At 37.3% G+C, this 7,801-nt stretch overlaps 1 long non-coding RNA gene across 1 annotated transcript; it reads left to right on the top strand.

Annotated features, from left to right (window-relative positions):
* The first annotated feature begins 6 nt into the window (after nucleotides 1–6).
* Nucleotides 7–7,037, top strand: LOC145719475 (uncharacterized). The gene is made up of 2 exons (XR_014142406.1): nucleotides 7–1,387; nucleotides 6,364–7,037. It is a non-coding gene; the product is annotated as an uncharacterized LOC145719475 (long non-coding RNA).
* Nucleotides 7,038–7,801: the final 764 nt, after the last annotated feature.

Genomic DNA, 7,801 nt, shown 5'->3' on the forward strand with positions numbered 1-7,801 from the left:
AATGGATGAAGGACCTAAATGTGAGACAGGAATCCATCAAAATCCTAGAGGAAAACATAGGCAGCAACCTCTATGATCTTGGCTGCAGCAACTTCTTGCTGCACACATCTCCAAAGGGAAGGGAGACCACCACAGAAATGAACTATTGGGACTTCATCAAGGTAAAAAGCTTTTGCACAGCAAAGGAAACAGTCAACAAAACCAAAAGACAGAATGGAGAAGATACTTGCAAATGACATATCAGATAAGGGGCTAGTAACCAAAATCTATAAAGAACTTATCAAACTCAAAACCCAAGGAAAAAATGAAACAAGACAAAACCAGAGAGGGAGACAAACCATGAGACTCTTAATGTCAGGAAACAAACTGAGGGTTGCTGGAGTGGAGGGGGGTGGGAGGGATGGTGTGGCTGGGTGATGCACATTGGGGAGTTTATGTGTTGTGGTGAGCTCTGTATTATGTAAGACTGATGGATCACAGACCTGTACTCCTGAAACAAATAATACATTATATGTTAATAAAAATTAATAATAAACTACTGATATATACAGCAAAAAAACAAAAACAAAACGAAGAACAAAACTGGAGGATCACAATTCTGGACTTCAAGTTATATTATAAAGCTGTAATAAAGCAGTATAGTACTGGCCCAAAAATAGACACGTAGATCAATGGAACAGAATAGAAAACCCAGAAATAAAGCCACAGTTATATGTTCAACTAATCTTTGACAAAGCAGGAAAGAGTATCCAATGGTAAGACAATCTCTTCAACAAATGCTGTTGGGAAAACAGGTCAGCTATATGCAACAGAATGAAACTGGATCACTTTATTATACTATACACATGCACACAGAACCTCAAAATGGATTAAATTCTTCCTGTGGGACCTGAAACCATAAAAGTCCTAGAAGAGAGCACAGGCAGTAATTTCTCTGACTTTGGCTACAGCAATATTTTTCTAGGTATGTCTCCGGAGGTGTGGGAAACAAAAGCAAAAATAAACTGTGACTACATCAAAATAAAAAGCTTTTGCACAGCAAAGGAAACAACAAAAGTAAAAGGCAACCTATGGAATGGGAAAAGATATTTGCAAATGACTTGTTCAATAAAGGGTTAGTATCCAAAATATATAAAGAATTTATAAAACTAAACAACCCAAAACCAAATAATCCAATTAAAAAATGCACACTGGGGCACCTGGCTGGCTCAGTCGGAGGAGCATGTGACTCTTGATCATGGGGTCATGAGTTCAAGCCCCATGTTGGGTGTAGAGATTACTTAATTTTTTTTTTTTTTTTTAAGACAGAAGACATCCAGGTGGCAGACACATGAAAAGATGCTCAGTTATCACTCATCAGGGAAATGGAAATTGAAACCACAGTGAGGTATTGCCTTACAACTGTCAGAATGGCTAAAATCAACAACACAAACAGCAGGTGTTGGTTAGGATGTGGTGGTGGGAATGCAAACTGGTGCAGCCACTGTGGAAGACAGTATGGAGGTTCCTCAAAAAGTTGAAAATAGAACTACCTTATGATCCAACAATCATACTACTGGGTATTTACCCCCAAGATACAAAAGCACTAATTCAAAGGGATACACGCACCCCTATGTTTATTGTAGAATTATTTACAATAGCCAAACTATGGAAGCAGCCCAAGTGTCCATTGATAGATGAATGGATAAAGAAGATAAGGGTGTGTATATATATTTACATATGTATATATGTGTGTATAAATTATGTGTCTGTATGTATATATATAGTGGAATATTATTCAGCCATAGAAAGAATGAAATCTTGCCATTTACACTGACATGGATAGAGCTAGAGAGTATAATGCTAAGTGAAATATGTCAGAGAAAGACAAATACCATATGATTTCACTCATGTGGAATTTAAGAAACCAAACAAATGGACAAAGGGAAAAAGGCAAACCAAGAAACAGACTTAACTACAGAGAACAAACTACTGGTTACCAGAGAGGAGGGCGGTGGGGGGATGGGTTAAATAGGTGATGGGAATTAAGGAGTACACTTACTGTAATGAGCACTGAGAAATGTATAGAATTGTTGAATCACTATATTGTACACCTGAAAGTAATATAATACTAAGTTAACTATACTAGAATTAAAATAATAAACTTAATAAAAAATAATGTCATGGTAGCATAAGAACATGTTTGTTTTGAGTGTCTCTGAAAACTCATTTTTTGGCACCTTTCTTGCTAAGTTTCAATTATCCTGCCTCTAATAAAATACTGAATCTCTAAAGCATGGTGATATCAGCAGTATTTAGAGTTTTAAAATGCAGGCATGTCTTGGGAAGAAGCTTGCCTCTTTTTCCTCTGATATTAAACTCAGGTACTCTTTTCTGAAACTGTTAAATGGTAGGTAAGGATAACTAGGAGGATACAGTCCATCATTTCAGCCTTAAATTTATAAATATATATAATATATAAAAATGAAGTGACACAAATCAACTTCATTTCAGATCCAGATTTACAGGGAATCAGCCATGAAAAAGTCAGGTTTCTAGAACATTCTTCCTTATTGATTAGTTGGCATACCTAGAGTGCTGTGAAAGCTCTCCATTACCTTTTTTAAAATATTTGAGAGCGTGAAAGAGCAAGAGCAGGGGGAGGGGCAAAGGGAGAGGGAGAAGCAGACTCCCTGTTGAGCAGGGAGCCAGATGTGGGGCTCCATCCCAGGACCCTGGGATCATGACCTGAACTGAAGACAGACACTTAATGCTTAACCGACTGAGCCACCCAGGTGCCCCTCCATTATTTCTTGAACTCCAAGGTCTAGGAACTGTGGCTGATAATATCCTCTGGCCTCTTACCCAAGTGATATATAAAAGTTTTTCTTCTATAAAATTTTAAATTTATAATTTTCTTTAGTTGTATAATTTAAAATGTATCAATATATTAAATAGTTCACTGTTTTAGAAGTTTTTAAAATAGTATTCACTCATAATTCCAAACTATAACACAATGGCCATTATTTTAATTAATTTTTAACTTTTTTTTTTAAAGGCATGGTTTTATGAAGTATAATCAAATTATATTCAGTATTGTAACTTGGATTTTTTTCACTTAACAGTAAATCTTTAAAAGCTTTCCTAATTCACAGTATAGTCTTGATAATATTAATTATTAAGATAATGTTAGTAGCAATATTTTTTATCAACCGATCATACTCTTTACCATTCTCTATTGTAGAACATGTCCATAGTTTCTAGTTCTAGAGTAGTCATTGAAGCTGTACTTATAATACATTCACTCATAAAATGATCAGATAATTAAAAGTGAAAAGGGAAATTACATAGAAGAAAATGGCACAAAGCTGTGTAAATATCTTAAAAAGTTCATTTAGACATAACTGGAAAAGTTACTCTGTCATATCCATGACTTGGGAGGAAAAGCATAATATGTTTGTAGGTAAAGATTGGAAAGGTTAGAATGAAGTCCCACTTTGTTCCTCAGGCCCTAGTTGGGTAAGAAAAGTGTGGAGGCCGATCTACTTCTGGGACTGGTTTTTCATCTTTATCGTGTGTATGATCTTGGCCAAGTCACTTTATTTCTCTGGGCTAGTTGCATCTTATTTAAAAAACAGATCATATGTCTTAGATACTTGCCAACATTCCTTAATTTTGTGATTTGTTAACATCGTACCTGTTTAACATTGCTCTGAGTGGTCTGGAATTAGGAAAATTAATAAGACTTACAGGGTGGAGGAAACTTAATTCTGATGAAGGCAGACGTTTCCCAGAACAGATAAATAAGAAGGCCCAGTGCAACTTGCTTTAAAACATTTTTATGTCTCTCCCGACAATTCATATTTACTGTTAAGACAGCATGTCTTTCTGAATTGAAAATCTGGCTAGGAATAGAGATGCTTTCAATTCATTGAAAACTCAATTGTGGATGGCTGTGACTTCTTTTTGGCTGGTTCCATTTTATCCTGCTGAGAAGTCAATGCTTGGTCATCTGTAAACCTGTCATTTTCATTTATAACAATAGTAATAAGAGGGGAATTGATGTGGGAAGCAGGTGCCTTGGTAGCTAAGAAGGTCTTAGAAGCTGGTTCATAGACCAGCTATTGCATGGATGGCAAATATTGTAGCTTAAGTTTCTAGCTCAATCCTATTTTCAGAGGAAACCTCTCTCAAGATGTGTAAATGTGCAAGTCTATGTTTCCTAACCCTCATAACCCATGTCTCTCCTGAGACCTCAGAGTCAGTCATTCTCTTTGTCCATCCACTCTAGTGTGTAGACATATACACATGAAAGAAAGATGCTTCTAGCCAAGTTGATAAGCCTTGGTACAAATCGAAAGAGCATTACATTCATTTCAGGGCAACTCAGTTACAGTCTCAGATCAGCCACTTACTAGCTCTGTGGCCTTGGATAATTTATCAAGCTCCTCCGTTTTCAGTAAAATGAGGCCTTTGGCTAGAGAATCTCCAAGATCTACAGAATTATACTTTCAGAAGTATAAGGCCTGAGACATAAATAAATGCAGGCCTGGCCCCAGGCACATTGGTAAGGCAAGACACACTATTTGCCTCTGGAATTTCCTCCTTCCTTTCTGTACACCTCATCATTCATTCACTTTTCCTACTTCCAGTCTCCTTAGCATCTGGCACTTAGTTGAATTCTGCTGCCTCCTGCTGGCAGGCCCCTTTCAGCAGTAGATTAGCCGTTTTATGACATTTCCGCAGCCATTTTGCCCACTTAGCATATTCATATGCTAGCCATTCTTCAACATTCAGGTTAAATGCTTTCTTCATGAAGCCATATTTGATTCCCTCATCTAATACTAATCTCTCCAATCGACTATCTTCCATAGCCACTTGTTTCTTAAGTAAATGGTATTTATTCTTGCTTTGTAGGTGTAAATAATATTTCTTTTACTGGATTATAGTCTCTCTTAGGGCAGAATTTATATCCCAATTCCTGATATATCTGTTAAATGAGTGAATGAATGACTGAGGGAGTTAGTGAGTTGAATGAGTGAATTAATTCATCACTGTATTCCCACTTGGTACTATGGTGTTCAGTAGTAGACTCTCAATAAATATTGATACATGAACAATTCTGCTTTTCCCATCATTCCCATAGGTCCTTTCTAGGTAAACTAGCTTCTTAATGTCTGATTAATGAAGTTATTAGCTGATATGTTGCTGCTCAGAAAGGAATTTGTGTTTTATAGCAGATTCAAAGGTGTGACTCTTTAATGGTATACATTTCAGATAATGGACTAGAAGAGGTTTATGGGATGTGTGGTGCATGTGGTCAACAGACAGAAAGTGATTCCATCTACCATGCAGGTGCCTGTCCCTCAGCCTCTGTAGAAAGCTGGTCTCATTTACTTGTATTAACTTTTAATTTGTTATGTAAAACAAAGACATCCAGCTACTGTTGTGTTCTCTTGCAAACATTTTTTCCATTCACCTGCAGTGTTTATTTTTGCTATCTTGGCCATGAATCTATAAGCTACATTGAAGAAGGAAGACTGAGCTTATCCCAGAGAATGGAGATCTGGTGTTCTTAATCTCTTCCACAGTATCTTCCTGGAACTCATGAAGCAGTGCTCACTTATATTCACTCTTGAGGGTGTAGTGGGTAGTCTCTTTCAATGCCAGTGGGAGATGAGGGAGACTCTTAGGATGTCTCTCCTAATGAATAGCACAGTCTTTATCTTTTTGGGTTATATCTGAACAGCCTCACCTCCTCCAAACATACAATTCTGATAGCTCTGCCTCACCCACCACCATACACTGTGTCTTTCCTATGTTGTATGCCAAAACAGATGGTAGATGGTAAGAACAATGCAAATCCAGAAGGCCTGGTTATTTTGTGACTATTTTCTGTGGATTATATTTCTCAGATTCTAGAAGACCAAGTATATCTAAATAATTTGGTGTAATGCCCAACAGAGTACCATGAGTGAACTGACAATGAATGACTAGTGATGAGAATGGAGGTTTGCAAATACAACATCCAAGAAACCAGGGGAGATAGTGTGTGTGTGTGTGTGTGTGTGTGTATTTCTTTATTCATCCATCCATCAATGGTCATAGGTTCTTTCCATATCTTGGCTATTGTAAATAAGGCTACAGTGAACATGGGAGTACATATATCTTTTCAAGTTAGTGTTTTCATTTGGATAAATACTCAGATGCAGAATTACTGGATCATATGGTAGTTTCATTTTTAATTTTTTGAGGAAACTCCATACTGTTTTCCGTAGTGGTTGCACCAATTTACATTCCCACCAGCAGTTCACAAGAGTTCCCTTTTCTCCACATCTTTTCCGACATTTGTCATTTGTTGTCTTTTTTTTTTTTTTTTTTAAGACTGATTGATTTAAGAAATCTCTACACCCAACATGGGGCTCAAACTCACAACCCTGAGATCAAGAGTCACATGCTCCACCAACTGAGCCAGCCAGGTACCCCTTCTTGTCTTTGATGGTAGCCATTTTGACAGATGGTAGGTGATATCTCACTGTGTTTTGATTTGCATTTCCCTGATAATTAATGATGGTGAACATCAGGGTCCCTGGGTGACTCAGTCGGTTAAGTGGCTGCCTTCAGCTCAGGTCATGATTCCAGGGTCCTGGGATTGAGTCCCACGTTGGGGTTCTTGCTCAGTTGGGAGCTTGCTTCTCCCTCTGCCTACTGCTCTTCCTGCTTGTGTGCACATGTGTGCTCTCTGTCAAATAAATAAAATCTTTAAAAGAAAAATGGTGAGCATCTTTTCATGTACCTGTGGCTATCTAGATATCTTAGAAAAATGTCCACTCTGATCTTTTGCCCATTTTTAAATTGGATTATTTGTTTTTTTGTTACTGAGTTGTAGGAGTTCTTCATATATTTTTTAGATATTAACTCCTACTCAGATATATGATTTGCAGTTAGTTTCTTCAACTCAGGTTGCCTTTTCATTTTGTTGATGATTTCCTTTGTTGTGCAGAAGCTTTTTAGTTTGATGTAGTCTCACTTGTTTATTTTTGCTTTTGTTGCTTTGGCTATTGGTTCAAAAAATCATCACCATTAGACCTTTGCCTATGTTTTCTTTTAGGAGTTTTACAGTTTCAGGCCTTTTGTTAAAGTCTTTAATCTATTTTGAGTTAATTTTTGTGTATGGTCTAAGAGAGTGACCCAGTTTTGTTCTTTTGCATGTGGCTATCCAATTTTTCCAACACCATTTATTGAAGAAACTGTTCTTTCCGCATTATATGTCCTTGGCTCCTTTGTCATGAATCATGGACCACTCCAGGAAACAAACAGGATTTCAGAGAGGACGGGCGTCGGGGGATGGGTTAGCCTGGTGATGGGTATTAAGGAGGACACATATTGCATGGAGCACTGGGTGTTATACGCAAACAATGAATCATGGAACACTACATCAAAAGCTAATGATGTACTGTAGGGTGATTAACATAACATTTAAAAAAAAGTCTATTTTGTCTGATGTAAGTGTAGCTATCCCAGCTTTCTTTTCATTTCCGTTTGCATGGAATATCTTTTTCCATCCTTCCCTTACAATCTGTGTGTCTTCTCATATATAAAGTGTGTCTCTTGTAGGCAACTTGTAGGGTCTTGTTTTTTTAATCCATTCAGCCATTCTGTCTTTTTTTTTTTTTTTTTTTAAGGAATTTTTTTTTTTTTTTTGTAAGATTTTATTTATTTGACAGAGCACAAGCAGAGGGAGAGAGAGGGAGAAGCAGGTTCCCTACTGAGCAAGGAGCCCGATATGGGACTCGATCCCAGGACCCTGGGATCATGACCT

This window comes from Leptonychotes weddellii, unplaced genomic scaffold, assembly GCF_054177405.1.
Source record: "Leptonychotes weddellii isolate Sample4059 unplaced genomic scaffold, ASM5417740v2 HiC_scaffold_4702, whole genome shotgun sequence".
NCBI classification, from domain to species: Eukaryota; Metazoa; Chordata; class Mammalia; order Carnivora; family Phocidae; genus Leptonychotes; species Leptonychotes weddellii.